The following is a 12,133-nucleotide window of genomic DNA, read 5'->3' on the forward strand; positions in this document are numbered from 1 at the left end:
GTTTCCCAACACCACTTGCTAAAGAGACTGTCTTTTCCCCATTGTATATTCTTGCCTCTTTTGTTGAAGATCAATTAACCATACATGTGTGAGCTAATTTCTGGGCTCTCTCTTTTCTGTTCCATTGATGCATATGTCTGTTTTGTGTAGTACTACCACACTGTTTGGGCTTCCCTGGTGGCTCAGAATAGAATCCACCTGCCAATGCAGAGGATACAAGTTTGATCCCTGGTCTGGGAAGATTCCCTGGAGAACCCACTGCAGTATTCTGGTCTCAAAGAGCTGGTCACGACTTAGCAACTGAACAACACACAGCACTGTTTTGATTACTCTAGCTTTTGTAGTAATGTCTGAAGTCTGGGAGGGTTATGCCTCCAACTTCGTTGTTTCTCCTCAGGATTGCTTTAGCAATTCTGGGTCTTCTGAAGTTCCATAAAATTTTTAGGATTATTTGTTCTACTTCTGTGAAAAATGTAATGGGCAATTTGACAAATATTGCATTAAATCTGTAGATTGCTTTGAAGAGTATGGCCATTTTAAAGAATGGAAAATTTCTTGAGCTCCGAGAAAGGAGTCAGACAATGACTTGGAAAAAGGGAAAATCTCCAAAAACAATCTTTACGGGCTTTCTATTTAATTATAGACATCCCTAGACCAAGGCATTTTAGATCAATATGTAAACCTGAAGGCTACTAGTTAAACATTTACCAACATGCAACTGATTATAACTGTTTCCTTTCAGTTACATCACCCTGTAAGTCCTAGCACAAAATGACTGTTCCCTCAAATATGAATTGAGCATGAAACCTAAACAATTATAAAATACTATTTTTATCATTATCATTCTTGTGTATTTAGATTGATTGTAAAACTATAAAATCTGACATAAACCTCCCCACAGAAAAAGTCTTTTTTAAAAGCAAATACTCCTAAGATAATTACTTCAAACTGGTATTTTTTGAAAATGTCAGAATAGCCTGGCATACTGCAGTCTATGGGGTCATAAAAAGTTGGACACAACTGAGTGGCTGAACAACAGCAAATCAAAAAAAGAGAGGAAGAAGGAGAGGTCTCATGGTCAAATAAAGTCTGGAAATGCCAGTTATGTAAAATAGGTCTCTTAACTTGTCAAGAGTTTTAATATGTTAATATTCATTGTGAATCTTTAAGAGTGGCATTTGTGTACATTTCCCAAAGATGTTTGACCTTGGACTTTTTCCAGGGACTATCTAGGGGCAAGTGTTCTAAACAACCTATGACTTTGTCTTCGGTCATTAGTCACTTTAATCACTAGTTAATGTGTAACAGCTAATATTTTCCTTCCCACTTTTGAACCCACAGGTTTTTCCAAACTGGAGATTCCAGTAGTACAAAGAATGCAAATTTCTTGAAATTGCATAGGGTCACCAGGAGATGGAGCCTTCGCCTCTACTTTTTCTTTCTGGTTTAATCTGTTTTTTGGTTTTTGTCCTGTGGGATCTCAGTGCTCTCTCTGCCCAAGGATTGAACCTGGGTCACAACAGTAAAAGCACCAAACCACTAGACCAGGGAATAAATGAACCACCTGTAGTTTTTTCTAACATGGATTGTCTTCTATTTGTTCAGATGGTGACATTATAAGACACTAGCCAACTATTTTTGGAGTACTCACTAGAAAAAGTAATACTAAGCATCAGCAGAGTGTCCATATATATTGCATATGTGATATCATAGTCCATATAGTGTTGTAGGCTGCACAGACAACTACAACTGTTGTTGTTGTTCAGTTGCTAAGTGTGTCCAACTCTTTGCGACCCCATGGACTGCAGCATGCCAGGCTTCCCTGTCCTTCATTATCTCCTGGAGTTTGTTCAAACTCATGTCCATTGAGTCTGTGATGCCATCCTCTCTCTCCCCCTTCTCCTCCTGCCCTCAATTTTTCCTAGCATCAGTTTCTTTTCCAGTAGGTCAGCTTTTCACATCTGGTAGCCAAAGTATTGGAGCTTCAGCTTTAGCATCAGCCCTTCCAATGAATATTCAGGGTTGATTTCCTTTAGGATTGAGTGGCTTGGTCTCCTTGCTGTCCAAGGGACTCTCAAGAGTCTTCTACAGCACCACAGTTCAAAAGCATCAATTCTTCAGCATTCAGCCTTCTTTCAGGTCCAACTCTAGCATCCATACATGACTACTGGAAAAACCATAGCTTTAACCCTATGGACCTTTATCAGCAAAGTGATTTTAAAAATCTGAAAAATAGTCTTGGAATGTTATATTAACTTCATAAAATAGTTTTCCATTATACTGTTATCTAGTTTTAAATCACCTTGAATGATGAATCCTTTTCAATTTCAGGATTTCATTTTGCGTATTCTTATTGCAGTATACACATGATAATAAATTTTCGTTCATGTTTGACCTTAATGAAAATGTAGATCTATTTTATTAGTTCCAAAAATGGGCAGAAGACCTAAATAATCAACATCACAATTTATTAGAGAAATTCAAATCATAGCTACAATGAGGTACCACTTCACACCAGTCAGAATGGCCATCATCAAAAACTCTACAAACGACAAATGCTGGAAAGGCTATGAAGAAAAGGGAGCCCTTCTACACTGTTGATGGGAATGTAAGTTGGTGCGGCCACTGTGGAAAACAAGATGAAGATTCCTCAGAAAACTAAAACTAGAGTTACCATATGATCCAGCAATCCCGCTCCTGGGCACAGATCCAGACAAAATTTTAATTGAAAAACATACATGCAGTGCTATGCTCATAGCAGCACTATTCACAACAGCCAAGACATGGAAACAACCTAAATGCCCATTGACAGATGAATGGATAAAGAAGATGTGGTACATACATACAATGGAATACTACTCAGTGATTTTAAAAATGCCATTTGTAGCAACATGGATGCAGCTAGAGATTATGATACTAAGTGATGTAAGTCAGAAAGAGAAAATCAAATAACATAAGATACCACTTACATATGGATTCTAAAATATAACAAAAATGAACCTATCTATGAAACAGAAACAGAACCAAAACACAGAGAACAGACTGGTGATTATCAAGGGGGAGGGATGGAGTGGGAGGATGGGGCCAGCAAATACAGGCTTTTATGCATAGAATGAATAAACAACAAAGTCCTACTGCATAGCACAAAGAACTATATTCAATATGCTATGATAAACCATAATGGAAAAGAATATTAAAAAAGAATGCATAAATATATACATATAAGTATAATGAAATCACTTTGCTGTACAGCAGCAACAAACACACAATGTAATTCAACTCTACTTCAACAAAAAAATTGATAATCTTCAAAAAAGAATTATACATGAGAGTTATAGAATTCTAAACTCAAACAGATCTCAGTGATCAGTTAGTCTAATCCCTGTACATAACAAATGACTGTGAGGATAATAGAGTTTAAGTAACATATCCACGGTCAGGGTGTTTATGTCCATTTAACACCTAGAGGACTTAGTATTAGTTTCATGCCCATCATAGCCTCTTTAAATGCTGGCGAGACTTGGCATTAAAATTTTTAGCTCTTGTTCAAACAGCAATTGTTTCTATTCCACAGAGTGCCCCACCAGTATTATACTTCAATATCATTTCATTCTGCCACTCTGACCAAATCCATAATTATTACTAAGAGTACACGTGATCAAACAAAACAAATGAAATTGTATGATCTGTTCTTCATTCAGTTATAGCTAAAGAAGCAGAACATGGTTATTTTTAAATATTTTTTAAAGTTTTTTTCCTTTTCTTTTATCTAATGTTTATTTGATTTCTAAAGAACATAAGAATTATTAAAACCATGTAGCAAAGACGAGAACTCCTACTTTAAAGGGAAGGACCTAGATTTGTATTTTTACTTTAAAAGAGGAGTAAAGTTTTGGGTTTGGGGTTTCTATAATTAAATTAGACCTTGCTTCAACTTTCTGGCATCAAGTAAGCTTTGTGGATCTGGATTCAAAAACTTACAAACAGCATTCTCAGAGATAGAGACTGACTGTTCATGCCCAAAGGGTGTGACCTTGCATCTAATAGAATTGCCTCTCTCTAATCTACAGCCAGTTCCAGTTCCAGTTCTGTCGCTCAGTCGTGTCCGACTCTTTGCGACCCCACGAATCGCAGCACGCCAGACCTCCCTGTCAATTACCAACTCCAGGAGTTTACTCAAACTCATCTCCATTGAGTTGGTGATGACATCCAGCCATCTCATCCTCTGTCGTCCACTTCTTCTGCCCCGAATCCCTCCCAGCATCAGGGTCTTTTCCAATGAGTCAACTCTGCATGAGGTGGCCAAAGTATTGGCGTTTCAGCTTTAGCATGAGTCCTTCCAATGAACACCCAGGATCTCCTTTAGAATGGGCAGGTTGGACCTCCTTGCCATCCAAGGGACTCTCAAGATTCTTCTCCAACACCACAGTTCAAAAGCATCAATTCTTCGGCTCTCAGCTTTCTTCACAGTCCAACTCTCACATCCATACATGACTACTGGAAAAACCATAGCCTTGACTAGACGGACCTTAGTTGACAAAGTAATGTCTCTGCTTTTCAATATGCTATCTAGATTGGTCATAAATTGCCTGCCAAGGAGTAAGCATCTTTTAATTTCATGGCTGCAATCATCATCTGCAGCCCCCAAAAATAAAGTTGGACATTGTTTCCACTGTTTCCCCATCTATTTCCCACGAAGTGATGGGACCAGATGCCATGATCTTCATTTTCTGAATGTTGAGCTTTAAGCCAACTTTTTCACTCTCCTCTTTCACTATTATTAAGAGGCTCTTTAGTTCCTCTTCACTTTCTGCCATAAGGGTGGTGTCATCTGCATATCTGAGGTTACTGATATTTCTCCCGGCAATCTTGATTCCAGCTTGTGCTTCTTCCAGTGCAGCGTTTCTCATGATGTACTCTGCAGAGAAGTTAAATAAGCAGGGTGACAATATACAGCCTTGACATACTCCTTTTCCTATTTGAAACCAGTCTGTTGTTCCATGTCCAGTTCTAACTGTTGCTTCCTGACCTGCATATAGGTTTCTCAAGAGACAGGTCAGGTGGTCTGGTATTCCCATCTCTTTCAGAATTTTCCACACTTTATTGTGATCCACACAGTCAAAGGCTTTGGCATAGTCAATCAAGCAGAAATAGATCTTTTTCTGGAACTCTTGCTTTTTCCATGATCCAGCGGATGTTGGCAATTTGATCTTTGGTTCCTCTGCCTTTTCTAAAAACAGCTTGAACATCTGGAAGATCACAGTTCATGTATTGCTGAAGCCTGACTTGGAGAATTTTGAGCATTACTTTACTAGCACGTGAGATGAGTGCAATTGTGTGGTAGTTTGAGCATTCTTTGGAATTGCCTTTCTTTGGGATTGGAATGAAAACTGACCTTTTCCAGTCCTGTGGCCACTGCTGAGTTTTCCAAATTTGCTGGCATGTTGAGTGTAGCACTTTCACAGCATCATCTTTCAGGATTTGAAATAGCTCAACTGGAATTCCATCACCTCCACTAGCTTTGTTCATAGTGATGCTTTCTAAGGCCCACTTGACCTCACATTCCAGGATGTCTGGCTCTAGATTAGTGATCACACCATCATGATTATCTGGGTCGTGAAGATCTTTTTTGTACAGTTCTTCTGTGTATTCTTGCCACCTCTTCTTAATATCATCTGCTTCTGTTAGGTCTATACCATTTCTGTCCTTTATCGAGCCCATCTTTGCATGAAATGTTCCTTTGACATCTCTAATTTTCTTGAAGAGATCTCTAGTCTTTCCCATTCTGTTGTTTTCCTCTATTTCTTTGCACTGATCGCTGAGGAAGGCTTTCTTATCTCTTCTTGCTGTTCTTTGGAACTTTGCATTCAGATGCTTATATCTTTCCTTTCCTGCTTTGCTTTTCACTTTTCTTTTCACAGCTATTTGTAAGGCCTCCTCAGAGAGCCATTTTGCTTTTTTGCATTTCTTTTCCACGGGGATGGTCTTGATCCCTGTCTCCTGTACAATGTCATGAACCTCTGTCCATAGTTCATCAGGCACTCTGTCTATCAGATCTAGTCCTTTAAATCTATTTCCCACTTCCACTGTATAATCATAAGGGATTTGATTTAGGTCATACCTGAATGGGATTTCTTTGGAAGGAATGATGCTAAAGCTGAAACTCCAATACTTTGGACACCTGATGTGAAGAGCTGACTCATTGGAAAAGACTCTGATGCTGGGAGGGATTGGGGGCAGGAGGAGAAAGGGACGACCGAGGATGAGATGGCTGGATGGCATCACTGACTCGATGGACTTGACTCTGAGTGAACTCTGGGAGTTTCTGATGGACAGGGAGGCCTGGCGTGCTGCGATTCATGGGGTCGCAAAGAGTCGGACACGACTGAGCAACTGAACTGAACTGAATGGTCTAGTGGTTTTCCCTTTCTTCAATTTCCGTTTGAATTTGGCAATAAGGAGTTCATGATCTGAGCCACAGTCAGCTCCTGGTCTTGTTTTCGCTGACTGTATAGAGCTTCTCCATCTTTGGCTGCAAAGAATATAATCAATCTGATTTCGGTGTTGACCATCTGGTGACGTCCATGTGTAGAGGCTTCTCTTGTGTTGTTGGAAGAGGGTGCTTGCTGTGACCAGTGCGTTCTCTTGGCAAAACTCTATTAGCCTTTGCCCTGCTTCATTCCGTACTCCAAGGCCAAATTTGCCTGTTACTCTAGGTGTTTCTTGACTTCCTACTTTTGCATTCCAGTTCCCTATAGTGAAAAGGACATCTTTTCTAGGTGTTAGTTCTAAAAGATCTTGTAGGTCTTCATAGAACCATTCAACTTCAGCTTCTTCAGCATTACTGGTTGGGGCATAAGCTTGGATTACCATGATATTGAATGGTTTGCCTTGGTAATGAACAGAGATTATTCTGTCATTTTTGAGATTGCATCCAAGTACTGCATTTCAGACTCTTTTGTTGACCATGATGGCTACTCCATTTCTTCTAAGGGATTCCTGCCCACAATAGTAGATATAATGGTCATCTGAGTTAAATTCACCCATTCCAGTCCATTTTAGTTCACTGATTCCTAGAATGTCAACATTCACTCTTGCCATCTCCTGTTTGACCAATTCCAATTTGCCTTGATTCATGGACCTAACATTCCAGGTTCCTATGTAATATTGCTCTTTACAGTGGGTCATAAGGGCTCTCACAAGAGATGAGCTGTATCTTGTGGAGTATAGTAATTTTTAGAGCAATGGTCCATTAATCTGACTACCCAAGATGGACTCTCACCTCCATCCACTTCCTAGCTGTATGATCTGGGCATGTTATATAACCTTTTCTGAGCCAGTTTCTTCATCTGAAAATAAATATAATAATTGTACTTACCGCTTAGAATAACAAAATATCATGATAAACTATATAAAACATTTAGCCCAAGAAAGAGAAAAGCAGTTTCTGAGAACCTGAAATTAGCCTGGCTCTATCTCTGGGTCGGGAAGATCCCCTGAAGGAGGACATGGCAACCCACTCCAGTATTCTTGCTTGGAGAATCCCATGGACAGAGGAGCATGGCAGGCTACAGTCCATAGAGTCACAGGGAGTCAGACATGACTGAAGCGACTGAGCATGCACACATGGTCAGGCCTAAAAAATCACATATAAGTATTTAACCAAGGAACAGGATTCATCAGAATTGTCCTCCTCAAAATTGTCCCTATTTGCTAACAGCAAACCTCCACTGTCCCCACATTACCTAATAAAGCCCAAACCCTACGACAGTGTCTGACACATAATAGAAAACTGATAAACCTAGACAGCATATTAAAAAGCAGAGACATTATTTTGCCAACAAAGGTCTGTCTAGTCAAGGCTATGGTTTTCCAGTAGTCATGGATGGATGTGAGAGTCAGACTATAAAGAAGGCTGCGCACAGAAGAATTGATGCTTTTGAACTGAGGTGTTGGAGAAGACTCTTGCAAGTCCCTTGGACTGCAAGGAGATCCAACCAGTCCATCCTAAAGGAAATCAGTACTGGGTGTTCATTGGAAGGAGTGATATTGAAGTTGAAACTCTAATATTTTGGCCACCTGATGGGAAGAGCCGACTCATTGGAAAAGACCCTGATGCTGGGAGGGATTGGGGGCAGGAGGAGAAGGGGACAACAGAGGATGAGATGGTTAGATGGCATCACTGACTCAATGGACATGGGTTTGGGTGGACTCCGGGAGTTGGTGATGGAGAGGGAGGCCTGGCGTGGTGCGATTCATGGGGTCGCAAAGAGTCGGACATGACTGAACGACTGAACTGAACTTAATTGAAACGTTAATTGGATGACTGAATTTATTAAAGTTTATTAAAGTTTAATGGTATAAAAGGGATCAGACTGTGGCCAACGGGAAAAGAACTGACAAAATATGGTAAGACAGAATTCTAGGGTATGTGCTAAGTTGTTTGAGTCATGTCTGACTCTTTGAGAACCTATGGATTGTAGCCTGCCAGGCTCCTCTGTCCATGGGATTTTTCAGGCAAGAATACTGGACTGGGTTGTCACACCATCCTCCAAGGGATCTTGCCAACCCAGCGATCGAACCCATGTCTCTTATGTCTCCTGCATTGCCGGGTGAGTTCTTTACCACTAACACCACATGGAAGCCCCAAATTCTCGGGGAGTAAATCTTAAAGAATAACGAGGAAAAGATAAAATGGATGGACTAAACTATGTTTCTCACTTGGAATGCTTATGAAAAATTTCAGGTTCAGAGTCCTACAGCCAATAAACAGAGTCAGAAACTCTGGAGGAGAGAGTTATAGGACCCAGGAGTCTGTATTTTAAAGAATTTCTTGCAGATAATTCTTATATACACTAATACTTGAAAATAACTGAGCTGCTTAAAAGGACATAAAGTACAGGGACAAATTTTTCATTTAGCTCTGCAAGTTTGACTTAGCAGATGCTTCTGTCATCAATAAACAGACATTCTGTGCTCACAACCTTCATATTACTCCCACAGCCAAGTACCAATGTAAGAAACATTGAAACATAAAAATCTTTCCACTGTAAACTGAGAAGTGACTGGAAATCTTTAAAAACAGGGCCTCAGAAGCAGTTAAGTATCTTAGAAATAGTTCTTCCTAGGAAGAAATGGTTATTATAGTTTTAGAAGTTCAGATTTCTAAAAAGTTAAGTTTTTCTTCAGAATAATTTCATCAACAAAATAGAGTTTCTTCTCAACTGTCTCATATCTCAATCAAAACATTCAAAAATACTTAGTGCAGGGGACTTCCCTGGTGGTCCAGTGGTTAAGACTTCACCTTCCAATACAGGGGCTGTGGGTTCTATCCCTGGTCAGGAAGCTAACATGCCTCATGACCAAAAAACCAAAACATAAAACAGAAGCAGTATTGTGACAAATTCAATAAAGACTTAAAAAAAATACTTAGTGCAATTTCCTATTTATAACCATATTAAACGTGTTCCAAAATTCATTCCTTAATTCTTTTAAGCCAGATATGTTTTAAAGACCAGACAGTAAGCCTTATAAATGTTTAATTAATTTCCTCTCTCTTGAATGAATTCATTCTTGTGTATTTAAAATTTTAGAACCATTTCAGAATTATTGATGTCCTTTATTACACACTTCTTTTGAAAAAATTTTATTATTTCCTGGGACAAGCTTTGTTCCATTTTGTTATCTCTATCCTTGTTTCCTTCATCCATGTGTAGTTTTGCCATGCACTTATATATGGAGTCCAGTATTAAGAACTGTTCCCTTGTGGTTGACCTAGTAGGTTCTTTTCTACAGAAAAATGGGAGGAAATTGCTAATAAGCTAGTTTCCAAAGAAAAAAGTATGTGTAAGAAAATCCAGAAATGACACATTATAATTTCTAATTTATTCTTCATCATCACCAAAATGTTCGGTGCCAGGAGTGTTTCTCCGCATCTCTTATAAGTTTGTTTCTTCTAAAAACAGTTAGCAAGATTTTTTAACCAAATAACTTTTTAGTTTGCAGCCAGGCAGTTTCTTTCCATGTCTCCCAATTGTTTAGTTAGTATTTATAAGCAGTAATTCTTAAGCACTTAACCTAAAGATTGTCCTTACTTTATCTTCAGTTTAGAAAGTTACATTCTGGTTTTAAAATTAATTGCACTCAATCTAAAGACTGATTTAAGAACAAACAAACAAACAAAAGCCTGAAATTAAACAGACCTTAGAAAACAATTGTATTCACTCGGAGCTTGTTTAGAAAAGACCGAGACATAGTACTTTCATTGTTTCTTGCAAGTTGTGACCTAGCATAAGTTAACTTAATCCATTTCTGCCTTGTTTACTCACTTGTAAAGTGGAAATAATAGGACCCCCTCACAAGATTGCCCCTGAGATTAATAGTGATAACTTCTGGGTGTTGGCATTAACTTTGTTCTTTGCACTATTTAAGAAATCTCTCTTAAAAGGAAAAAGGGATGGCTACTCTATTATACAGTCAACAAAAACAAGACCAGGAGCTGACTGTGGCTCAGATCATGAACTCCTTATTACCAAATTCAGACTTAATTGAAGAAAGTAGGGAAAACCGCTAGATCATTCAGGTATGACCTAAATCAAATCCCTTATGATTATACAGTGGAAGTGAGAAACAGATTTAAAGGACTAGATCTGATAGATAGAGTACCTGATGAACTATGGAATAAGGTTCGTGACATTGTACAGGAGACAGGGATCAAGACCATCCCCATGGAACAGAAATGCAAATAAAGCAAAATGGCTGTCTGGGGAGGCCTTACAAATAGCTGTGAAAAGAAGAGAAGTGAAAAGCAAAGGAGGAAAGGAAAGATATAAGCATCTGAATGCGGAGTTCCAAAGAACAGCAAGAAGAGATAAGAAAGCCTTCCTCAGCGATCAGTGCAAAGAAATAGAGGAAAACAGAATGGGAAAGACTAGAGATCTCTTCAAGAAAATTAGAGATGTCAAAGGGACATTTCATGCAAAGATGGGCTCGATAAAGGACAGAAATGGTATAGACCTAACAGAAGCAGAAGATATTAAGAAGACGTGGCAAGAATACACAGAAGAACTGTACAAAAAAGATCTTCACGACCCAGATAATCATGATGGTGTGATCACTAATCTAGAGCCAGACATCCTGGAATGTGAGGTCAAGTGGGCCTTAGAAAGCATCACTATGAACAAAGCTAGTGGAGGTGATGGAATTCCAGTTGAGCTATTTCAAATCCTGAAAGATGATGCTGTGAAAGTGCTACACTCAACATGCCAGCAAATTTGGAAAACTCAGCAGTGGCCACAGGACTGGAAAAGGTCAGTTTTCATTCCAATCCCAAAGAAAGGCAATTCCAAAGAATGCTCAAACTACCACACAATTGCACTCATCTCACGTGCTAGTAAAGTAATGCTCAAAATTCTCCAAGCCAGACTTCAGCAATACATGAACCGTGAACTTCCTGATGTTCAAGCTGGTTTTAGAAAAGGCAGAGGAACCAGAGATCAAATTGCCAACATCCACTGGATCATGTAAAAAGCAAGAGAGTTCCAGAAAAACATCTATTTCTGCTTTATTGACTATGCCAAAGCCTTTGACTGTGTGGATCACAATAAAGTGTGGAAAATTCTGAAAGAGATGGGAATAGCAGACCACCTGACCTGCCTCTTGAGAAATCTATATGCGGGTCAGGAAGCAATAGTTAGAACTGGACATGGAACAACAGACTGGTTTCAAATAGGAAAAGGAGTATGTCAAGGCTGTATATTGTCACCCTGCTTATTTAACTTCTATGCAGGGTACATCATGAAAAACACTGGACTGGAAGAAACACAAGCTGGAATCAAGATTGCTGGGAGAAATATCAATAACCTCAGATAGGCAGATGACACCACCCTTATGGCAGAAAGTGAAGAGAAACTAAAAAGCCTCTTGATGAAAGTGAAAGTGGAGTTTGAAAAAGTTGGCTTAAAGCTCAACATTCAGAAAAGGAAGAACATGGCATTCCCATCATTTCATGGGAAATAGATGGGGAAACAGTGGAAAGAGTGTGAGACTTTATTTTTTGGGGCTCCAAAATCACTGCAGATGGTGACTGCAGCCATGAAATTAAAAGACTCTTACTCCTTGGAAGAAAAGTTAT

The sequence above is a fragment of the Budorcas taxicolor genome, chromosome 21, assembly GCF_023091745.1.
Source record: "Budorcas taxicolor isolate Tak-1 chromosome 21, Takin1.1, whole genome shotgun sequence".
NCBI classification, from domain to species: domain Eukaryota; kingdom Metazoa; phylum Chordata; class Mammalia; order Artiodactyla; family Bovidae; genus Budorcas; species Budorcas taxicolor.